The following is a 22,750-nucleotide window of genomic DNA, read 5'->3' on the forward strand; positions in this document are numbered from 1 at the left end:
AGCAACATATTGGAGTAAGTATCGGGTAAGCTTGTCTTGGAAAATAATTCTAAAGCCAACACATCTCCACTGAAAAAGCCCTTTGTATTCACTTACCAAATTTCAGATGGTGGTAGAGTCTCACTTCAGAGATTTTCACAAAATATAGAGAAATAGGTTGCATGATTCAGCCAGAGAACTCATCCACTGAGTCAGCATGTGCTTTGCATACAGAGTTTCCACCAAGTGCCTTAGAGGAAGGACAACATTTATCTTCTCCTTGATTTGCCAAATAGTGGCATCCAGTGGTTTCACCTTAGCAAACAACTTGCTTCAGCTGAAAATCTGGAACATTGTATGCTTTACAGGCATATATAAAATCATATTGACGCTTTGTGTGCCATGACAGTTTCTTCTAAAATGCAAAATTGTTATGTGGGATATTTCAGTAATTCTGAAACACAATAGAAACCAAGGCAGCAGATCATCCCATTGCCAAGGGGTCTGGGCAAGGGTTCTGAAGCATTCTGAAGAACCCCTAGTTTGAAATTATTGTATAAAATGATGGAAGGAAGGAAGGAAGGAAGGAGGAGGGGAAAACAGAAAAAAGGACATGTGCCAGCACCTTTAAATCTAACTGTTTTTATTTTCATATGACCTTTCACAGAAAATCCTTTGGCTGCAGTACAATGTGATCATAATTATTGATGAGTGCAAACACTAACTGCCCACTGTAAAGACCTGTATCATATTACAGCGGCCCTTTGAAAATTTAGGGCAAGGACCATGATTTGCATTGTTCTGGGTCCTATAACGTTCCATCCCACTCCCACAACTGCATTTATTATCATTCTATACTGCATTCAAAGAAGTGTATTTCTATCCATAGAAATAATAACAACAACAACAACAACAACAACAACAACAACAACAACAACAACAACAACTTTATTTTTATATCCCGCTTCCATCTCCCTGAAGGGACTCGGGGCGGCTTACATGGGGACAAGCCTGATCCAACAAAGATTAAAACCAAGCATAGATTAAAACATATCTCAATAAAATCAATGACATTACAACAAGACAATAACGTAAGAACAGCATCATCAACAGCCAATAATCTGAGCAGCAATGAAATTCGGAAGGAAGGGAATTGTGCAAAAGAGTTTCAGAACAGGGCTGGTGGACAAAAATGCAAGGGCCAATAATAAATTAGAAGTAAAAGAGCAATGGCAGTTTAAAACGCTAAATCTATTGGAGGAAGGACAGGGATAAAGTGTGGGAACTGCTGGTAGGTATAGTTGGGGGCTGAATATCTTTGCTGAAACTCATGCAGAAATAAAAACCAGTTAGTCTTAAAGCTGTTGTTCCATTCCTTTTTCTTTTCTTTCTCCCCTGTTCCCATTCCTTCCTCTTTTTATGCTGCAGGGTATTAAACATTACTACTTTTTTGCAACTTACAACAATGGAAAGCATTTTGTTTAAACTAGCAATATTAACAACTATAACATATACGTGCCCAACTCAAGATGACTAAATAGCATTTCATGACAAGGACAAGGAGCAGGGATGGCGAAAAGCAACAACAAACCTGGAATTGTTTGATGATTTGACAAGGTTTGATGTACTTACAAATCTCAGTAGTTTTCTGTTTCCAGATGAAATATGGTGTCATCGTTAAAAACAGTAGACTACAGAACTAGCCACAGATGGAGAGTTTTGAACAGTCTTCTGGCACAGTGTAGATTGATGGTATTTAAGAAGTGCAGCATATGGCATAAGGAATGCTAAATGGAGCCACAAGAGGTTGATTCAGCAATTCTGGTGGCCCTAAACCAAGCAGTCTTATAAACTGGTTCACAGTTTTGGATCACAGAAAGAAACAAATATACTTAGAGCGATTTTTGAGCCAAGTCAAGCCAAACTGAGTGCAGTGTGGGAGGATTTCTGACGGGCAAATCTAAGTAGGTGGCTGTATTTCTGTTACATGTTAGTCATTCCACAATGCAAAATACTACTCAGTAGCAACTGACATATTTTGGTGCTATAAATATTGTATATTCATTGCTGAGTTTAGAGCAAGGAGAGCTTTCTCTTGTTAAGAGTTTTGGAACTGGTCTGATAAACAGCTCATCTTTCTTTTGTGCATCCTTCATTTGCCACCTCAAATCCCATCATCTTCACAAAGCCTGTCATCATCAGCAGTGGATAAAAGACAATTAACCTTTGCAGTTCACCTTCAAAATATCTAGTCTTCAAACTCTTTCTTAATTAAAGGTCAAGCAGAAACAAAGTAATGCTTGAAGATTTCTCTTCTTGTTTTGAAAAGGATGAGGGAGGTGCCATCATTCCAACCAGAAACCGTTCCTACCTCACATATTTTATGCTGAAGCCTTATACACACTAACTTGTGAGTAAATCTCACTGGCTACTAACCTGAAACTATTCACATACTTAGGACTGCAGATCTATGTTGTAGTAAGAAGCTCACATACCAGAACTAAACACTATTGAATTCAATGAGATTTATTTCTCCGAGTAGCCAACCACAGGATCACACTATTAGTCATAAAATCAGTCAGGTAAGTGATTACTTTTTGTGCAGAAGCACTGTGAGGTCTCAACCAGGATTGAAAGAGGCTGGCTGATATTTCCATGTGCCAGTTTTATGTGCATGAACACTGGGAATAGGCATTTAGATGGTCCTTTCAGATTGCTATAGGCTGGAGCTGGCTGAAGAAATGTTGCTATCTCACATGAAGGAGTAAATGGATCCTCACATCTACTCAAATCAAGCTACATAATATCTGATATCACACAGAAATATTTGCACATGTAACAAAATATCCCACAAGCTGTTATTGTCTTATTACCTGGTAGTAAAAATACAACCAACCCAATTAAGTAACAGATACCTTTCGTGATACCCTAGGTTTGATGGTTTAAGCTGCTACCAGGGCATATAAGAGTAGGGTTCAGCCAGTACATAGGTTTGAGGCCTGGAAAGCCAAGGAAAGGTCCATGAATTTCTGATGACCCCCTCATCAAAAAACAACAACTTCACAGTCTTCCTCTTCCCCTTCCTTCCTGCTGTGCCTGAAAGCAAGCTATCTGAGGTGGCTACTTCCTCACTCCAACTTGATGACATGAATAGACATGTCAATCCATGATTTCAGGGTCAGAACCAGAAATGCTTCCAGCTCACAATCCAGATAGTGAGAAATTCACTTCTTCCCAGGTGTTAATTTGTTTGTAGGAAGTCAAATATGAAATGCTACCAACAGGCATTCACATGTATTGTCCCTCAGGTATAGATACAACTCTGGTAAGCATGGGGAGAAGAAAAAAGATAAATGGCTTCTCTGAGTGCTAATAAAAAGGTTGGATTCCATGAAATTATACATATGGAACAGATTTGCTCAGGAGATACAGTATGTGCTAAGTAAATTGCTGAAAGTAATTGAGAATTTCATCACACATAAGAGGCAAACCAGCATTAGATACCAATCTCTATCTCATGATGCCATGTTCCTCCTGTCATTAATCTGCATCCCCTGTGATTATCTCATCCCGACTTACTGATGGGGTAAAACACATCAATAGTTCCTAATCCTGCACTGTTCCCATCACCTCCCTTGGTTCAATGGGTCCCTAGGACTTCTATATCAACATGTTGGCAGTAATGTGATGGGATTCTGCTCCTTTTCTCTTTCCCACTTTCTATTCTCAAATGGGTATTTTCCCTGATTGTTATGTTTGACATACATATTGGTTTTTTTAAAATGCTGGAATTGCACAATTGTGCTCAAAACAATAAAATTAATATGTAATTAATTGATCCCAGCAGAAGTATGGGAGGGTGGACTATGATGATATGCAGAAGTGTGATCATGGGACCATAAATTGGCGCATTGGTGCACCTGCACTAATGAAGAAAGGTGTTATATTGAGGGCGCTCAACACTATGTATCAATGATAATGTGACTGTAGTGGAATAATGGGTTTGTGTGATCAAGTCCTTGGAAATTCTTTCTTTAATTATTTAAAGTTTGCTGTTATTCTAGCTGAGCTCTTCAATCTTGCATTAATATGGAGGTTTTGCTAAGCTCACAACTTTTTGAGCTGAAAATATATCAACACTTGAAGGCTTAGTTAAAAGGAAAATCCCTCTGACTTGTACTTATTCATGGCTTTTTATATATGCTATATCCATGCTCTTAGGAACTGTCATATTGTGCAAAAACTGTTAATCATCAAATGAAGTTTTTGGTTTTAAAAAAGGAGCAGAAACAGTTGTCTCAGGACTCTTCCACAGAGCTGTATAAAATCCACATTGAAGTGGATTAAATGGCAATGTGGACTCAGATAACACAATTTAAAGCAGATATTGTGGATTATCTGCTACTGATATTTTGGGTTAAATGGCTATGTTGAAGGGCCCTCTATCTTATAGGTCAAATTAAAGAAGTGATACCTCAAATATTCACAGCTTTTTCAGTACTGACAGCTTTTTTTTAATTTAGTGTCAAATGCATTGCGTAATAAATAAGTTTAAAAGTGATGAAATAAAGGAATCACAAGCAGCTAAATAGTTTTAGACCAAAAGTGGGCAACAGTGACCGCATTATCCGTAGCTTTAAACAACAACTCCTCCCTACATGAGGCAGGACATTGTGGGCAAGTATACATATGCAGAGTTGTTTGTTCTGCTCCACAGTCACACAAGGTGGAGGATTCCTCCAAATAGTGCAATCTTGCCAAGTTGTCTTTTGATCTGCCCACTCCACTTCTGAGTCTGTTTAGAGACTTCCAAGTTGCCCATTCTTGGTTTGCCCTTGGATGCGGACTCTCATGGGGGGGGGGTCATCCAGTTGGGATTGCCTGGTTTAGCTGCCCAGAGACAGCTCTCACAGTGAGGAAGTTCTTCCTAATGTTCAGGTGGAATCTCCTCTCCTGTAGTTTGAAGCCATTGTTCCGTGTCCTAGTCTCCAGGGAAGCAGAAAACAAGCTTCCTTTCTTCTCCCTATGACTTCTTCTCACATATTTATACATGGCTATCAGCCTTCTCTTCTGCAGGCTAAACATGCTGTTATTTAAGCCGCTCCTCATAGGGCTTGTTCTCCAGACCCTTGATCATTTTAGTCACCCTCCTCTGGATACATTCCAGCTTGTCAACATCTCCCTTCAATTGCAGTGCCCAGAATTGGACACAGTATTCCAGGTGTGGTCTGACCAAGGCAGAAAAGAGGGGAAGCATGTCTTCCCTGGATCTAACACCATACTCCTATTTATATAGGCCAAAATCCCATTGGCCTCTTTTGCCACCACACTGCATTGTTGGTTCATATTTAAATTGTTGTCCACGAGGACTCCAAGATCTTTTTCACACATACTGCTGTAAGGCCAGGCATCCCCCATTCTGTATCTTTGTATTTTGTTTTTTCAGTTGAAGTGGATTATCTTGCATTTGTCCCTGTTGAACTTCATTTAGGAACTTGTAGTTTGGGAGAGACCCTTTGTTTTTTCTGCTTCTACTCTTTATCCACTCTATTGAACTACAGCATTAGAACTTCCTTGCAACAAATTCTAACTGCTTCACCAAACTAGAGTTCCTATTACATCATATCTGGATATGGTGAAAAATGCATAAGTTACATCCTGGTTGGGTTACTATAACATGTTTTAAATGGGGCTGTCTTTGGAAACGGGTCAGAAAATTCAGCAGCCTGAAACCAGATTATTAAATAAAATGGCTAAGGAAAAGCACACAGCCTCCTTATTGGAACAGCTCAACTGGCTGCCAGTTGGTTTCAAAATTCTAGCTTTGGCCTAAAAAACCCCTACATGACAAGGGTCTAGGTTATTTGGACAATCATATTTCTCCCTTATGAAGTTCTCTATGCTTTCAGATCTACTGGGAAGGCCACCCTTCTCTCTGTCCTACTGGGCAATACATGTATAGGTGGGAACATGGGACACAAGTGTTTTAGTACATGTGATCATACAATTTTTGATGTTTCTTGCATTCTGGAAGTAGTTTTTCAAAAGTTATCTGGTGTACAAAATTATTATAATACCATTTTAGTATGAATCAATCAAAAGAGTAAATAGAGAATTTGATGTGAAGGAGGTAGCACTGACAACATCACCATTTAAGCACAATGCTATGGATTAATTTGCAGAGAACTAAATACACATTCCTTCCTTCCGTTTCTAGGTATAATAGAAAAGATTTATGGTCTTCACTGCATCATAGAAAGATATCAAAACCAATGCAGATGAAGGTTCTTATTATTCTATAGAAAAACATCGCCTTCCACAAAACTCTCATCCCACCACACAAATTATCTCTAATTGTAGATGGCTTCATTTCCACTGAACTTAAAAGACTATAAAACATGGGTTTTATGAATTGCGAGCATACATATAACAGTATAAAACACAAATGATGCCAAAAATCAATAGGAGTTTCACTTCTATATAACTCTCTATGCTGATCATTGGCAGTGACAAAATGCAAGAGTCGATTTAATTTTTCAAGCTACATTTTTTCCAGCTATAACTATTGAAGAACAAAATATGATTTGTATTATGGGTCTTTGGAAAATAGTATAGTACCACCATAGGAGCCATTTAATGGAAACTCTACTTAGTAGAAAATATTCTCCTTTCTTATCTACTTTCATTATCAGCCTTCTCTATCTGATACTGAAATGCTATAGACCTGTTATTGCTAAAACAGGGAGGATATGTATAGACACCCCAGAAATCTAATGCAGCAATCCGCAATCCTTTACTCTCATTATACCAGGACTGCTGATTAAGCCACTGCCATACTACTATTGAAAGGCATGGAGTAATTTTGAGTGAGTCACACCTCTTTTGATCTTAATGTAAGGTAAAGGCAAGGCTCCTCTAAATAAACCTTGCCAAGAAAAACCAAGAGCCCCTGCAAGCTCTGCCAGTGCCTTCCATTGAGAACTGCGTCATTGCTGAAACCGGAAATATTGGCCACACAGAGACAGAGCTACTAAACTGATAAGAGATATAGTGCTATAGAATGCATCCAAACAAGAGAGTACAATGATGCACCATTGGCAAGATGTCTGTTGTTATTTTACATACAACATAAATGGAAGTAAAACGTTCTTGTTTATCAACATAATGCTTCCGTAAGACTTGGTATGGATGTGAATCATCTAAGTAATATTCCATATGTTTCCTGAATAAGTGTGCCCAACAAAGTTCTGGAACTATGTTGGAAAAAGAACCTGGAAATGCAAACAATAGGATGATGAAAATGCCAAAATAAGAGAACAACAGTTAATGGTGTCTTTGATTCATATTATATTTATTATTTATTTATGTATTTACCATATTTATATCCTGCCTTTTTCTACTTCGAGGGGGACTCAAGGCAGCGTACAGACAGCACTTATATAGACATGAAATAGAATTATAAAAATTAAAACAGACATAAAATAGAATTAAAATACTTTCCAATATGAGACTTTAGTAACTTTAGAACAAAAGGAGAAACATAATATTTACCAAACTACCAAAAGAGTGTTTCCCCCTACCACAAAGAGGTGGTAACATATGGCTACTCAACATTTTGTGAATGTACGAAATACGAATTTGAACATGCTATTACCAAGAAGTAAAATGATGAGACTATACACTGAGAAGAATTTTGATGATGATTTGAATTCAGCATAAGAAAAAAAGATGGTGGTAAGCATCGTATCAACATGGAAATGTGTGTGTGTTGTCTGTTATCTGTCATTGGTGATGCCATGAATTTCCCCAGGGAGATTAGGCAAGACCCTACACTTCTAATTTTTAGGAAGAGCCTGAAAACTTGGCTTTTCCAACAGGCCTTTGGTGAATGATTCTCACTCTTATGTTTAGGGTTGTCCCATTGATTAACAGCATCTTTGTTGCACTTTATTCCATTCCTTAGTTGGAAATAGTTTTCATGTTTACCTTATCCCAAGCCCCTTTCTTATGATAATAGCTCCAGGTTATTTACCTCTCCTCCAGTTTACATTCTTTACTATATGCACTTTCTTCTGGCCCAGTTCATTTTATGAGCTTCTCGGGTGTTTTTTTTTTAATCTAACTATATTTTATTGTAAATGTGATTTTAATATGTTTTACTGATTTGTTTTTATATTGTCGTGCCTTTTATACTGGTTGTAACTATTTGGGCTTGGCCCCATGTAAGCTGCCCCAAGTCCCTTCGGGGAGATGGAGGCGGGATATAAAAATAAAGTTATTATTATTATTATTATATTAGGTATGAAATACTCCGAGATGGTTTTGCCAATTTCTTGTTCCCAATATAGCAGACAGCACCTGGTATTCATTGGCAGTATCCCACACAAATATTAACCAAGATCAGACATGATCTGGTGCCTTAAATATTCTACACCTATTTATAGCAAAATTCAGAATAATCATCAGGTCTAAAGGAAGTAATTACAGTGATTACTTCCATCACGGAAAGATAGAACTAAGAATATATCACGAATATATCAAAAATCTGCAGCTTAAGGACATTTCCTGATAAGAATATTGTATTACTTTGTGATAAAAGATGAGTGGTAATGTTGTAGACTGTTGGCTGGAGCACCTGGGCTTTCAGTTATTTCCTAGGCCTAGAACAGAGCCCATCACACGAGTGTATGTATAAACATACTCACACAATCTGTTCAGCTTATATATAACAGATTTTAATGTTAATGTTTGTGTGTATGTGCCAAGGCTGGTTAATTAACTTGTATGGAAAAAGATTGCAAAATCTGTGTGATTTAAGGATAGTTGTAGTCTTTTGGCTATACTGAAATCTACCTCTATATGCTCTAAGACAAGTATACCGCTCTAAAATAATTTAATTCACAATCTTACTATTAAAACAGGTTGAGTATCCATTATCCAGACTTGTGAAATACTTCAGAATTATTTGCATGGTGGCTGATAAAGTGACATATTTGCTTTCTGATGGTTCCATATATTCAAGCTTTATTTCAAGGACAAAGTTATTAAATAAATTGTGTATAAAATAACCATCAGGCTATATGTATAAGGTATACACAAAACATACAAGAATTTCCTGTTTAGACTTGGATCCTATATCGAAGATATTTCATTATGTATATATAATTATGCCAAAATCCCCTCCAAAAATCCTAAGTCTAACACTTCTACTCCAAAACATTTCAGATAAGGGATATTTAACTAGTATTCTTGTCTTGGATATACTTTTCATGTGTCAGCAATTTTTTCTCTATAGCTCAAATGTTCTAGCAGAGAGACATTTTCCCACTTTAAACTATTTTCAGAAGACCAACACTTGCTACTCAAAGACTAATATGTTTTCCAAATATACAGGAACATGAGTGTGCATCACTTTAGCTTATTTAGTGAAAGAGTGGAGTGTTCTCACAGAGTACTTCAGGGAGTGACAGAGTTAAGATCAGAGCTTTTCCAGAAATGGGGTTTTATTGTGAAAATGCAATAAATGTCAATTTACTGGTTATCTGTAGCAGCTGTTCCAGAAACAGGAGACAGAATATAATGAATAGTGATGCTGTTAGTCATAAAGGCTGTGCACTGATTGCTTAGGTTTTGGGGAAAATAAAGGGCCCATCTACAGTGACCATTTAATGCAATTTGAAGTTATCTTCAAACCATGGTGGCCAAACAACAAACACTCACAAAAGCACATGAAAGAAAGTCCTTATTGTGCATCAGTGTTTTGTGGTTTGCGTAGCCGTCATCTGGGCCTCAAACTACTTCTGAAATTTCTTGCACAATCATCTGTACAGCAGAAGCCCCCAGTGGTGTAATGGGTTAAATCTTTGTGCTGCAGGACTGATGACTTGAAGGTTGGGTTGCTGACCTGAAGGTTGCTGGTTCGAATCCAACCCGGGGAGAGCACGGATAAGCTCCCTCTATCAACTCCAGCTCCATGCGGGGACATAAGAGAAGCCTCCCACAAGAATGGTAAAAACATCAAAACATCAGGGTGTCCCCTGGGCAACATCCTTGCAGACAGCCAATACTCTCACACCAGAAGCAACTTGCAGTTTCTTAAGTAGCTCCTGACATACACAAAAAATCTGTACAGCAAAATCACGTTCTTCAATAATTTCAAACTGCATTAAATGGTCAATGTATATGGGGCACTGAAGTAACTAGAAGCTGGAAAAATGAGCAGAAATTTATTTATTTTATATACATCATGTTTTTCTCTTAGTATAGGACTAAAGATGAAAAGAGAGCACTATACCTGCTAGTTGCTTATATTCTGCTGAAATCACAAAAATATAGAGTAGTTATTAGCTAAAGCTGTTTATCAAAATGAATGTAAAAAAGAAGAAATTTTCCACAGTACACACAAAATTTTATGAGGAAAACTCCATTGGAAGTGGAGAAAAGGGATACTTGGACCCAGGATTTTTAAAAAAAGGCTTTTTGTTTGTACAGAAAACGTGTGTCTTTGTTGTTACTGTGCATAAAATCCCACTTTCTGTGCAGGGAATTTATTTTCCTGTTCTTTTTAAAAATGGCTTTTACATTTTTCTTTTGCAAATTCTAACCACTTTGTTAGACACACCACTAGAATTGGCTAGTCCTGCCGCATCCAGAGGCACCCACGCAGGGACTCAGGGACCTGTCATCCCATGCCCCGCGCCTTTACAGTTTCCTCCCTGTCTCATCACACAGGAGGAAGCTCCTAAATCCAGCTTGGAAATACAGGGAGGGGCAGCAGTTTTTTTCCAGTTCGGCCATGTAACCACCTTGGAAATACAGTAGAGTCTCACTTATCCAAGACTTGCTTACCCAAGGTTCTGGATGATCCAATGCATTTTTGTAGTCAATGTTTTCAATATATGTTTTGGTGCTTAATTTGTAAAATCATAACCTAATTTGATGTTTAATAGGTTTTCCTTAATCCCTTCTTATTATTCAAGATATTCACTTATCCAAGGTTCTGCCGGCCCGTTTAGCTTGGATAAGTGAGACTCTACTGTAGTTGTATTTGGTATAATGGGAGCCATCAGGCTCTGTGGCCGAACATAAAAAATCACTGTCATCACTGCCAAAAAGAAGCCCATGTAAAGAGGTCTCTAGTCATGAACACTGAATAATCTTCAAAAACTGCACAGTTTTGCTGACTTTCTAGTAATAAGGAGAAAAATAATAGAAGTATTTGTTCATGCCTGTGGGAACAAAATGTACAAACTGTTATCCCTACCTAGGAGTATTCCTTATGCTTTACTATGTTAGCTGCAAACACAAAGCTAATAAGAAAGTAAAGCAATATTACTGGACCTCATCACATTGATGAGGGGTAGCAGGGTGATTCACCAGCCTCCATGGTGAATCCATAGGGCAGCAGGACAATCCTGGAGCCCTGCCCTACCTTCCTTGACTTTCACCTCATCCCATGGGATGAAGTGCCACCTCCTGCCCCCCCCCCCCTCCCCGGTGTCTATGGAACACGGGAAGATTTGAACGAAGCTCTGTTATTAAGACTCCTGCTTAGGTATTGGAAGTTCAGGGCTCGGATATACAAGTCAATCTACCTGTAACACAGCCTTCTTCTTTTCCTTCTCAAAGCTACCATGCAGTATGATCTGTATGCTTATACTTAAATATATTTATAGTGTTGACAATTGGTAAAAAATGTAATGGGTAAGTGTTCCAGTAGTCAGGAAAAATAGAGGAATGTACTTATTAAAATAAGTGGAAGATTGGAAGATTGGAACTTGTAGAGGCTTGATAGATTCACACACATTGCCAGATATTGTCTTAATAGCTCTGGAAAGGGTGCCAAGCATCTCCTCTGTTAGAAAAATTACAGATAAAATAAATGGCCTACTATTAAAGAGGGACTTTTATGGAAGGTGAGAAGCCATGCCTTTCTCTCTCCACTTCCAGCCAGCTAAGGTTGATATAATCTAGGCATCTATGAAGGGAGTAAAGGACACAGAAGACTGCAATTTGGAATGAAAGTGAGACTGAAGAATTTAGAGAACTGAGTTTGGACAAGAATGTTTATGTTGCTATGTGGGCATAGTAGATGTATTTTTAACCTCTACTTATGCTCAGTTTTTGTAAGTAAATAAGAAGACAGAAATGACAATTATCTAAAGAAACCTTCCCAGTCCTGGAAACTATGGTAACCTATTCTTATTATTTGAAAAGTGGGATGGCTACCTTCATTATGTTGCTTGTGATTTACTCTAGTTAGCCTGATATGCCTCCCTTTCGCAAAAAATGTCCAGATTCTGTCAGGTATTTTGCATAAGTCCAGTTTTTCCTGTACAAAAATTTATAGTGTATAACTTGAACACAATTCTTTGCAGTACAGTGGGTCCACTGTATCCATTAACATTCAATTCCAAGATTCACCACAGATCCAAAAACTAGAGATGATTACACCACATTTTATGAAATGTCAATAATGTGAACAGGGACACTTCAGCTTTAATGCTATTTACTATTATGGACATGATAATCAGCAGTTATTAGAAATCATGGATCCCATGGATTTGGATAGCCCATTGTGTTGTGCAAAGAAGTTTCCCATGGGGAAAAAAACTATGGGCTTTTCAATGCAAAAACCCAAGGTTTTTTGGTACAAACATTTTCACAAAAAGTTTCAGAATGACAAATAAAAAGACTTCTATTACATATTCTCACACAATGGCAAGAAAATGTTGAAATTCATTGTTTTTGCATGTGATATCTAGATTTTCCTCCCATATATGATTCATGTCCTAGTGATTTTGGAGAAGACTGCCTTTTATAAGATAAAATCCATCATCCATACCTCACAACCTCTGAGGATGCCTGCCATAGATGTGGGCGAAACGTCAGGAGAGAATACTTCTGGAACATGGCCACACAGCCCAAAAGACATACAACAACCCTAAAATCCATCTACTTTTATTCCCCGCCAAATCTTTGAAATTATTTATTTATTTATTTATTTACAGCATTTATATTCTGCCCTTCTCACCCCGAAGGGGACTCAGGGTGGATCACATTACACATATAGGCGAACATTCAGTGCCTTTTAACATAGAACAAAGACAAGACAAACATAGGCTCTGAGCGGGCCTCGAACTCATGACCTCCTGGTCAGAGTGATTCATTGCAGTGATTCATTGCAGCTGCTCTCCAGCCTGCGCCACAGCCTGAGCCCAATTATGTAGCTAGTTTCAACAGATCACCCTACTCCTCACTAAATTGGCCAAAGTATGGATAAACAATATTTTTCACCTATTTGAAATGTGCATTTTTTTCTGTGTACACCTTAAAATATTCAGATTTCAGATTACAAAGTACACCCAGGCTATGAACAGTCTGAGAAGTAAGGAATGGACAAAGTCTAGGAAGAAATAGTTTTATGAATAGATTCTTCTGATACTTTAGCTGTCAGTGTTACACAGTTAACATTTACCAGTTTTGAAAATTGCTAGGGCAAGAACTGTATAAGCTTTTCAGTGTTCGCTTCCCTTCCCTTCCCTTCCCACATTACAAGCAAACATGTGATTGAGGCATGATCTATTTGCCCAGCTCAAACCTCTGCCTAGTTAAGCTCCCTATTTCATTCCATATTAATTTAGATGAGGCAGATAATATTTGCTGTTCATGTAAATATGCCATCTATTCAGTCTAGCGAGACCGTTTGTGCTATTGCTTAATAAAATTATAGGCGTCTCAGTGGTGTCGCTGCATCCCATGATAAAAATTCCATCATACTGCTGACAGTCATAAAACAAAAGCTTCTTTCTGCCAAAGTGCCACCTGTCCTACTGAACTTGGGACTCATAGGCCTTGATCAATGAACAGTCTCTACCAGGCTATAAAACTGCAGCATAATGATAAACAGAGCAAGAAGGAAGAGTCTGGGCAGATTGAAGTTGTGCACCTGGCATGTCAGGGATTATAGATTATATTGGCCAAAATTTATTTTATGTGAATGCATACCACACTAAAGCTTACCACAGCTCTTTGTGAGAAATAACCAGCAACCGTTATTTGAAAAGCAGAAGAGTAAATTGTAAGGATTTGAGGTCTGACGGGGCAGGCAGAAGGAGACATAAATGGAACAGAATGAAACATTTATAAACTAAACAGTCACATAGGAATCAGATGCTGAGCTTCTGAAAAATGGCTTGATCTGGGTGTAATAATACATGCTTTGAGAAACTGTAATTATCAACAAAGCAGGGGAAAATATTGATTGCCTCATGTTGATGATATTATGGTGCACTTCTAATTTCCAGATGGAACATTTTCAGCACCTTCTCACTGTCGTTTTCAGTGATGCCACAATGCCAATAATAGTAGCAAGTATTTAAATAGTACTTTAGACTATGCAAAATTCTGTCTGGATATTATCTCAGTGGTTTTTCCAGTCCTAAATAGGCAGCACCCCAGTGAAAAACTTGCAAGAGCGCAGTTGTTGATCACTTGCCACTAGTCATATCAGTCAAGAATAATGACCTGCATAGCTACCCAGTCAGAAGCCTCCCTATTCACATATTCTGAGATGGATCCATTCCATCAATTAAACTATACTCATTTAGAACTGGAGGACACAAGGCCAGAAGTTTCAAGGATTGAGAACACTAAAGACAGTACTAGACGTCATCGGGGTTTGGGGGTCAGGAGTCTAGAATGATGAATGGAAGGAATGGTTGTTGGCTGAAAATGAAAAGATGGAGTATGTGGTTTTCATAGAATCATAGAATCATAGAATCATAGAATAGTAGAGTTGGAAGAGACCACATGGGCCATCTAGTCCAACCCCCTGCTAAGAAGCAGGAAATCGCATTCAAAGCACCCCCGACAGATGGCCATCCAGCCTCTGCTTAAAAGCCTCCAAGGAAGGAGCCTCCACCACAGCCCCGGGGAGAGAGTTCCACTGTCGAACAGCTCTCACAGTGAGGAAGTTCTTCCTGATGTTCAGGTGGAATCTCCTTTCCTGTATTTTGAAGCCATTGTTCCGTGTCCTAGTCTGCAGGGCAGCAGAAAACAAGCTTGCTCCCTCTTCCCTATGACTTCCCTTCACATATTTGTACATGGCTATCATGTCTCCTCTCAGCCTTCTCTTCTGCAGGCTAAACATGCCCAGCTCTTTAAGCCGCTCCTCATAGGGCTTGTTCTCCAGACCCTTAATCATTTTAGTCGCCCTCATCTGGACGCTTTCCAGCTTGTCAACATCTCCCTTCAACTGTGGTGCCCAAAATTGGACACAGTATTCCAGGTGTGGTCTGACCAAGGCAGAATAGAGGGGGAGCATAACTTCCCTGGATCTAGACGCTATTCCCCTATTGATGCAGGCCAGAATCCCATTGGCTTTTTTAGCAGCCGCATCACATTGTTGGCTCATGTTTAACTTGTTGTCTACGAGGACTCCAAGGTCTTTTTCGCACACACTGCTGTCAAGCCAGGCGTCCCCCATTCTGTATCTTTGATTTCCATTTTTTCTGCCGAAGTGAAGTATCTTGCATTTGTCCCTGTTGAACTTCATTTTGTTAGTTTTGGCCCATCTCTCTAGTCTGTCAAGATCGTTTTGAATTCTGCTCCTGTCTTCTGGAGTGTTAGCTATCCCTCCCAGTTTTGTGTCGTCTGCAAACTTGATGATCGTGCCTTCTAACCCTTCGTCTAAGTCGTTAATAAAGATGTTGAACAGAACCGGGCCCAGGACGGAGCCCTGCGGCACTCCACTTGTCAATTCTTTCCATGATGAAGACGACGCATTGGTGAGCACCCTTACAGATCCACCTAACCGTAGTTTTGTCTAGCCCACATTTTACTAGTTTCTTTGCCAGAAGGTCGTGGGGGACTTTGTCGAAGGCCTTACTGAAATCCAGGTACGCTACATCCACAGCATTCCCTGTATCGACCCAACTCGTAACTCTATCGAAAAAAGGGATCAGATTAGTCTGGCATGACTTGTTTTTGGTAAATCCGTGTTGACTATTAGCAATGACCGCATTTGTTTCTAAGTGTTCGCAGACCACTTCCTTAATGATCTTTTCCAGAATTTTGCCTGGTATTGATGTGAGGCTGACCGGACGGTAATTGTTTGGGTCGTTCTTTTTTCCCTTCTTGAAGATAGGGACCACATTCGCCCTCCTCCAATCTGCTGGGACTTCTCCCGTTCTCCAAGAACTCTCGAAGATAATTGCCAGTGGTTCTGAAATAACTTCCGCTAGTTCCTTCAGTACTCTTGGGTGTAGCTGATCTGGCCCTGGGGACTTGAATTCGTTTAGAGAGGCCAAGTGTTCCTGGACAACTTGTTTCCCTATTTGGGGTTGGATTTCCCCCAATCCTTCGTCCATTCCGTGTTGCTGAGGTTGAAGATGGCTTTCTTTTTCTGAGAAGACCGAGGCAAAGAAGGCATTAAGTAGTTCTGCCTTTTCCCTGTCCCCTGTCGCCATCACCCCATCTTCTCCTTGCAATGGCCCCATCGCCTCCTTTTTCTTTCTTTTTCTACCAACGTAAGCAAAAAAGCCTTTTTTGTTGTTTTTTATGTCCCTGGCAAGCCTGAGCTCATTTTGCGCTTTAGCCTTGCGAACCTTTTCCCTACAGGTGTTGGCTATACGTTTGAATTCTTCTTTGGTTATTTCTCCCCTTTTCCACTTCTTGTGCATGTCACTTTTGAGCTTTAGCTCAGTTAGAAGTTCTTTGGACATCCATTCTGGCTTCTTTGCACTTGTCTTATTTTTCTTCTTTGTTGGCACTGTTTGCATTTGCGCCTTGAGTATTTCCCTTTTGAAAAACTCCCATCCATCCTTAACTCCCTTGTTTTTTAATATCGGCGTCCATGGAATGCCGCTCAGTAATTCCTTCATTTTTTGGAAGTCAGCTCTCTTAAAGTCCAGAATGCGTGTTTGACTTGTCTTAGTTTCAGCATTCCTTTGTATTGCAAACTGCAGGAGCACATGGTCACTTGCCCCTAAGGATCCAACCACTTCAACTGTATTGATCAGGTCTTCCACATTTGTTAAGATTAGATCAAGAGTTGCTGATCCCCTTGTTGCTTCTTCTACCTTCTGGACCATAAAATTATCTGCAAGGCAAGTGAGGAATTTGTTGGACTTTGTACTCTTGGCTGAGTTTGTTTTCCAGCAGATATCGGGATAATTGAAATCGCCCATGACTACTATATCTCTTCTTTGTGCCTGTTTGGTCAGCTGTTGACAGAAGGCTTCATCAAGTCCTTCATCCTGACTCGGAGGTCTGTAGTAGACACCCACGACAAGATCTTTTTGAGTCTCGGTTCCCTTGATTCTTATCCAGATGCTTTCAAGCTGGTTTCCCGGATTACAGTCTTGCATTTCTTCTGCAACGTAACTGTTTTTGACATATAAAGCTACTCCCCCTCCTCTCCCCTTTGTTCTATTTCTGTGAAAGAGGTTATAGCCCTCAATGGTTAAATTCCAGTGATGGGAGTCATCCCACCAGGTTTCAGTGATGCCTATGACATCGTATGTGTGGTGCTGTGCTAGGAGTTGGAGTTCGTCTTGCTTATTTCCCATGCTCTGAGCATTAGTGTAAAGACATGTAAGCCCCTGTGACCTCCCCTCGAACTGTTTATTTGGGATTATTGTGCTCTCTGTACTTGGTCCTTGCTGTGTTTGTGCAGCCCTCCGTTTAGCCTTTCGGCGGTTCCCTGTGGTCGTGGGTAATATAGTGTTCGCCAGGCTGTTGTTCCCCTCCCCCAGTGGATCTAGTTTAAAGTGCGCCTGATGAGGTTTGTGAGTCTGTGTGCAAAAAGATGTTTTCCTACTTGTGTGAGATGCACCCCATCGCTTGCCAGTAGTCCATCCTCTTGGAAGAGTAGACCATGGTCAAGGAAGCCAAAATGCTCCTCTTGACACCATTTTCTGAGCCAGTTATTGACCTGTACTATTTTTCCGGCCCTTGTAGAGCCGTGTCCTACAACGGGGAGGAGGGATGAAAAGATCACATGTACATTATACAGTTTTAGCTTTGTTCCCAGAGCTCGAAAATCATTTGTGATCCTTTGAAAAGTATGCCTAGTGGTGTCATTGGTACCTACATGAATCAACATAAGGTGATGGGGCTTTAGGAGCCTGCTGAGCCTCTGAGTGATATGGTGTATTTTTGCCCCCGGGAGGCAGCATGTTTCTCGAGCCATCCCATCCGGTCTGGAAATGATGGCTTCCGTTCCTCTAAGGAGGGAGTCACCTACTACCAAGACCTGTTTATTTTGAGGATTGACAGGGTCCCTTTTGTGCAAGACAGTGTGTATGTCCCCTGAAGAGTGTTCCTGTTGAAGTGAATCATGTAGGTGTAAAGTGTTGTCCTCCTCCTCAACATCCCCAGTGCATTCATCAATGACAATCCATTGAGATACATCCGAGAGCCCATTACTCTCCCAAGGATGTTCCTGTTGCTCCTGGTCTATGATTGGGGATGGAGCATTTGCATGATTACATAAGTGTGACTGTGGTGATGCACTGTCCCCGTCAGGGCTATCCCCTGCGCATTGATCCAGGGTGGTCCACTGAGTGGTATCTAAGAAACTGTGGTCCTCCACAAGATGTGTTTCCTGATTGTATGTTAATGATGTAAGAATTTCAAATCTGTTGTGTAAATGCAGCTGAGCAGAGGAGTTCTGCGGAGGCTGCCTGGTCCTGCGTCTCCTTCTATGGGTGACCTCCTTCCAAGCCTGAGGGTTGTCTACCTTTGAGTTGATCTCCCCATAAGGTTCCTGATCATGGTCTTGGTGGTGTTGGTGTGATGCAGGCTGCTGATCTACAGCAGCGTGTTGTGCAGTGTCCAAGAAGAGCTCGAGTGCCTGAATGTCCTTAAGGGTCTTAATACGGTGCTCGAGCTGTTGGATCCTCTGCTCCATCAGAGTCATCTGTTTGCATTTGGAGCAGATGTAGTTGTCTAGTTTTTGTGTGAAAAAGCGGAACATGCCACAGCTGGTGCATGTGATGGGAATGTTTTGCTTTTGTTGCATCTCTTGGTGAGCGTGGTGGCCAAGTGGGATCTTTGTACAGTTAAGTAATTATGCACGCACTTTATGTGCAAACTGCAACAAACCACCTCTTTGTGTATTTGTTTATGTTGCTTTGTTTCCTGTATGTACTGCAAAGGATAGTTAGTAAAGATGCCTGCTGTCAATCAACTTAAGTACCTGGCTCTCTTTCAACACAACAGTCACACAACAGTTAGACTTTGACCACAGGAGCCAAGCCCACACTCAGTTTAAAATCTTAGCCAAATCTTAGCCAAATCCTACCTGAAGCCAGGGAGCAAAAATGTCCTCCTGCTGCCTCTGCTTCTGCGAGAACCAACTGCCCTTCTGGGATCAGGCTCTGGCAGAAACTCACACTGGCAAATAAAGCTTTCCCAGAAACTCAATTAACAGGGGACAATGCCTGCTGTCAATCAACTTAAGTACCTGGCTCTCTTTCAACACAACAGTCACACAACAGTTAGACTTTGACCACAGGAGCCAAGCCCACACTCAGTTTAAAATCTTAGCCAAATCTTAGCCAAATCCTACCTGAAGCCAGGGAGCAAAAATGTCCTCCTGCTGCCTCTGCTTCTGCGAGAACCAACTTTTTTTTCTAGTACAGTGGTTCTCAACCTGTGGGTCCCCAGATGTTTTGGCCTACAATTCCCAGAAATCCCAGCCAATTTACCAGCTGTTAGGATTTCTGAGAGTTGAAGGCCAAAATGTCTGGGGACCCATAGGATGAAAACCTGTGGTTGAGAACCTGGGGACCCACAGGTTGAGAACAGGTTGGCTCTAGTAGATAGCATAGAATTCTGCAAATCTGGACTGGGTAATGGTTGGACTTGAGTTATGGAATACAAAGGTTTGGGGACTAAAAAACCTTTTAGCAGGGCCGTAGCTGGGGAGGGGGGGGGTAAAGGTTCAACCCCTCCCTGAAATGTGTCAGGTTTAAAAAAACTGGTTTACTCCTAAATTGGGTAATCAGTTAAAATTCATAAGTAAAACAGGTTTCAGGGGGCGGTGGAACCCTTTTTTGGGGGGGGTCTTGAACATCCTCCCCCCCCCCACTGGCTATGGTCCTGCCTTTTAGTGTCCATCTGTTTGTAATAATTCAAGTATAGAGTCAGTGTCGAACATCTTGTGTAGCATAATTCAGTATGTTCAATTCTGAGAAGTTATGGAGTGCAAGCCTAGAAGAATCTAGAACATTTGAATCTAGAAGTTTGTGAGACTCCTCTAACCCTGATTGTCTCATAGAATACAGCTATGTTTAAAAAATACTGTTTGGCAACTTTCTTGTGGACATTATGATCAATAACATGATGAAAAATTATCACAAAATTCTAGATTAGCTGCTAATTTTTTACCCCCACTTCTTAATATGAGCACCTCCTCCTTAGGCAAGTGACTGTCCATCCTTTTGAAATGTTATATGTCTAGATTCTAGCTTTGGCTCTGCTGTGAGCAGCTGGTCAGTTTTTTCATCAGCCCAACAATAACTTATCATGACAATCTACATGTCTCAAATTCCTAAGGGCCAGTTCACCCATGCATGTGCACCATGCTGTTTTTTTTATAAACTTGATTACTCTAGAGTTGATGACTGAAAAGACCCGAGGTAATAATAAAACCTCACCTCTTAGCACTGGATCTCCAACTGTCAATTTCATACATGCTAGTAATTCCTTGATAGTGACTTAATCATGGGACAATGATGTACCTATTAGCTAGCAACAAGTCTTAGTTAGGATATTTGATATCCAATCATTTGTACAGTTATAAATATTACTTAGGACCACTATCATCAGATGACATCGTGAACATTGCAATTCAGCTCATCAGTTTCCATACAGAAAGAATGATTTCATCATTTGATATGAGACTGGAACTGCACCTTTGCATACAAACATCTTTTGCTTCTATTGAAGTAGATAGGACAGGCCATATACCAAGAGCTCCATATGGCAAAGACATGGAGGTATCTGAACTAAAGTACACAGGACTATGAATCACAACTCAGAAAGACGTATCCTTCTGTCAGCCCAGTGAACTAGAGGCTTCTGATTTAATGACCTCTGTTCCCAGACAGAAATTATGACTAATAGGAACAAAAAGACACTACTTTTTGAGGGTTCTGTCCTTCCAATCTTGATCGACCTAAATGGGAAAGGAGGAGATTCTGTTGGGAAAGAAGAACTTGAGAACAGGGCATAGAACCCTTACTCCATAAATCTCTAAAATAGTGGTTCCCAGCCTGTGTTTTGGCCTACAACTCCCAGAAATCATAGTCAGTTTACTAGCTGTTAGGATTTCTGGGAGTTGAAGGCCAAAACATCTGGGGGCCCGCAGGTTGAGAACCACTGCTCTAAAATATGGTATGTAATAAACCATGTCAGGAGCCCTCGATGGCATAGTGGGTTAAACCTTTGTGCTACACAGGATTGATAACTTGAAGGTTGGGTTGCTGTCCTGAAGGTTGCCGGTTCGAATCCAACCCGGGGAGAGCACAGATAAGCTCCCTCTATCAACTCCAGCTCCATGCAGGGACATAAGAGAAGCCTCCCACAAGGATGGTAAAAACACCAAAACATCCAGGCATGCCCTGGGCAATGTCCTTGCGGACGGCCAATTTTCTCACACCAGAAGTGACTTGCAGTTTCTCAAGTTGCTCCTGACATGAAAAATAAAAAACTATGTGTCTGCAAAAATGCAATTATTTTCTTACCATTATTAATTATAACTCTTTTATAATGCTTTTTACAGTAAGAAATGAGTATAAAGCTGCTAGAACAATTGACTTTTATCACATAGATTTCACAAGAGTAGACAACAATTTAATTAATTCAAAATATATTCATTCAAAAAGAATAATCATATGATCATAATAATACTGACCTAAACACAATAACCATATGAGACATAATATCCTCTGAATTTGAAATATACAGTTATAACCAATATTTAAATAAGAGGAGCAATCACATGGTGATATCAAGTAGAAAACAAATCCCTCAGAATACAAGGCATAAGGTCCATCCATTTTGAATATGCAGTACAAAGAAGGTATCAAGTCTATGGAACATTAAAGTAATGAAATACAAAGGTTCTTGAACTTAGAGACAATTATTCCCAGGACCTGTAGAACAATTTAATGAAATCTTCTTCGGTCTGCAACTCTTTTTAAATTGCTGTAATCGTGGTTCTGTAATGTTTTATGCTACCTGTAACAAAAATCATTCATTACATAAAGATTTTACTCAATTATTATCCAAATATTTGTGGATACAATGCTAATAATTATTTACAAATTCAAATCTTTAAGCATGTATTCAGAGCAGAACTTACAAAGACAAAAACAACCTGTGCATCTGCTTCAGAAATAACTTTGTTTTCACATGTTTTATTAATGGGATCTGGCTTTATTTTTTGTCTTTCAATCAAAAGACAGAAAAATGGTCTTCTGTCAAGGCTGGTGGAAATACATGGTGAAACCAACGTCTTAATGTGGAAAAATAAAACACAAAACAGTTCAACTTTTAAAACAATCAATTTTATTCTGCAGATAGTAATTACTTCTGCTGTCAGTAGGGATAAAGTTTACCACTGCAGGAAACCGTAAAAAGTCAAATATGTTCTTGTAAAATCCAGCGTGTGCTGCAAAGGCTATGACACCTACTTTTGGAGAACTGCTTTCAGATGTTTACCTTTACCAAGGAGTAATACATCCATATAAATAAAGCTGTG

The 22,750-nt window shown here is 39.8% G+C and overlaps 1 protein-coding gene and 1 long non-coding RNA gene across 3 annotated transcripts in view; one reads left to right on the plus strand and one right to left on the minus strand.

Annotated features, from left to right (window-relative positions):
* LOC134299261 (uncharacterized) overlaps positions 1-184 on the minus strand; it is a 46,785-nt gene extending 46,601 nt beyond the window's left edge. The window contains exon 1 of the long non-coding RNA XR_010006445.1: positions 97-184. This is a non-coding gene — a long non-coding RNA (uncharacterized LOC134299261). The remainder of the gene's footprint in view (positions 1-96) is intronic.
* sgcz (sarcoglycan zeta) overlaps positions 1-22,750 on the plus strand; it is a 700,860-nt gene that overhangs the window by 11,474 nt on the left and 666,636 nt on the right. The gene's annotated exons all lie outside the window — the stretch shown is intronic.

This window comes from Anolis carolinensis, chromosome 5, assembly GCF_035594765.1.
Source record: "Anolis carolinensis isolate JA03-04 chromosome 5, rAnoCar3.1.pri, whole genome shotgun sequence".
Classification (NCBI taxonomy): Eukaryota; Metazoa; Chordata; class Lepidosauria; order Squamata; family Dactyloidae; genus Anolis; species Anolis carolinensis.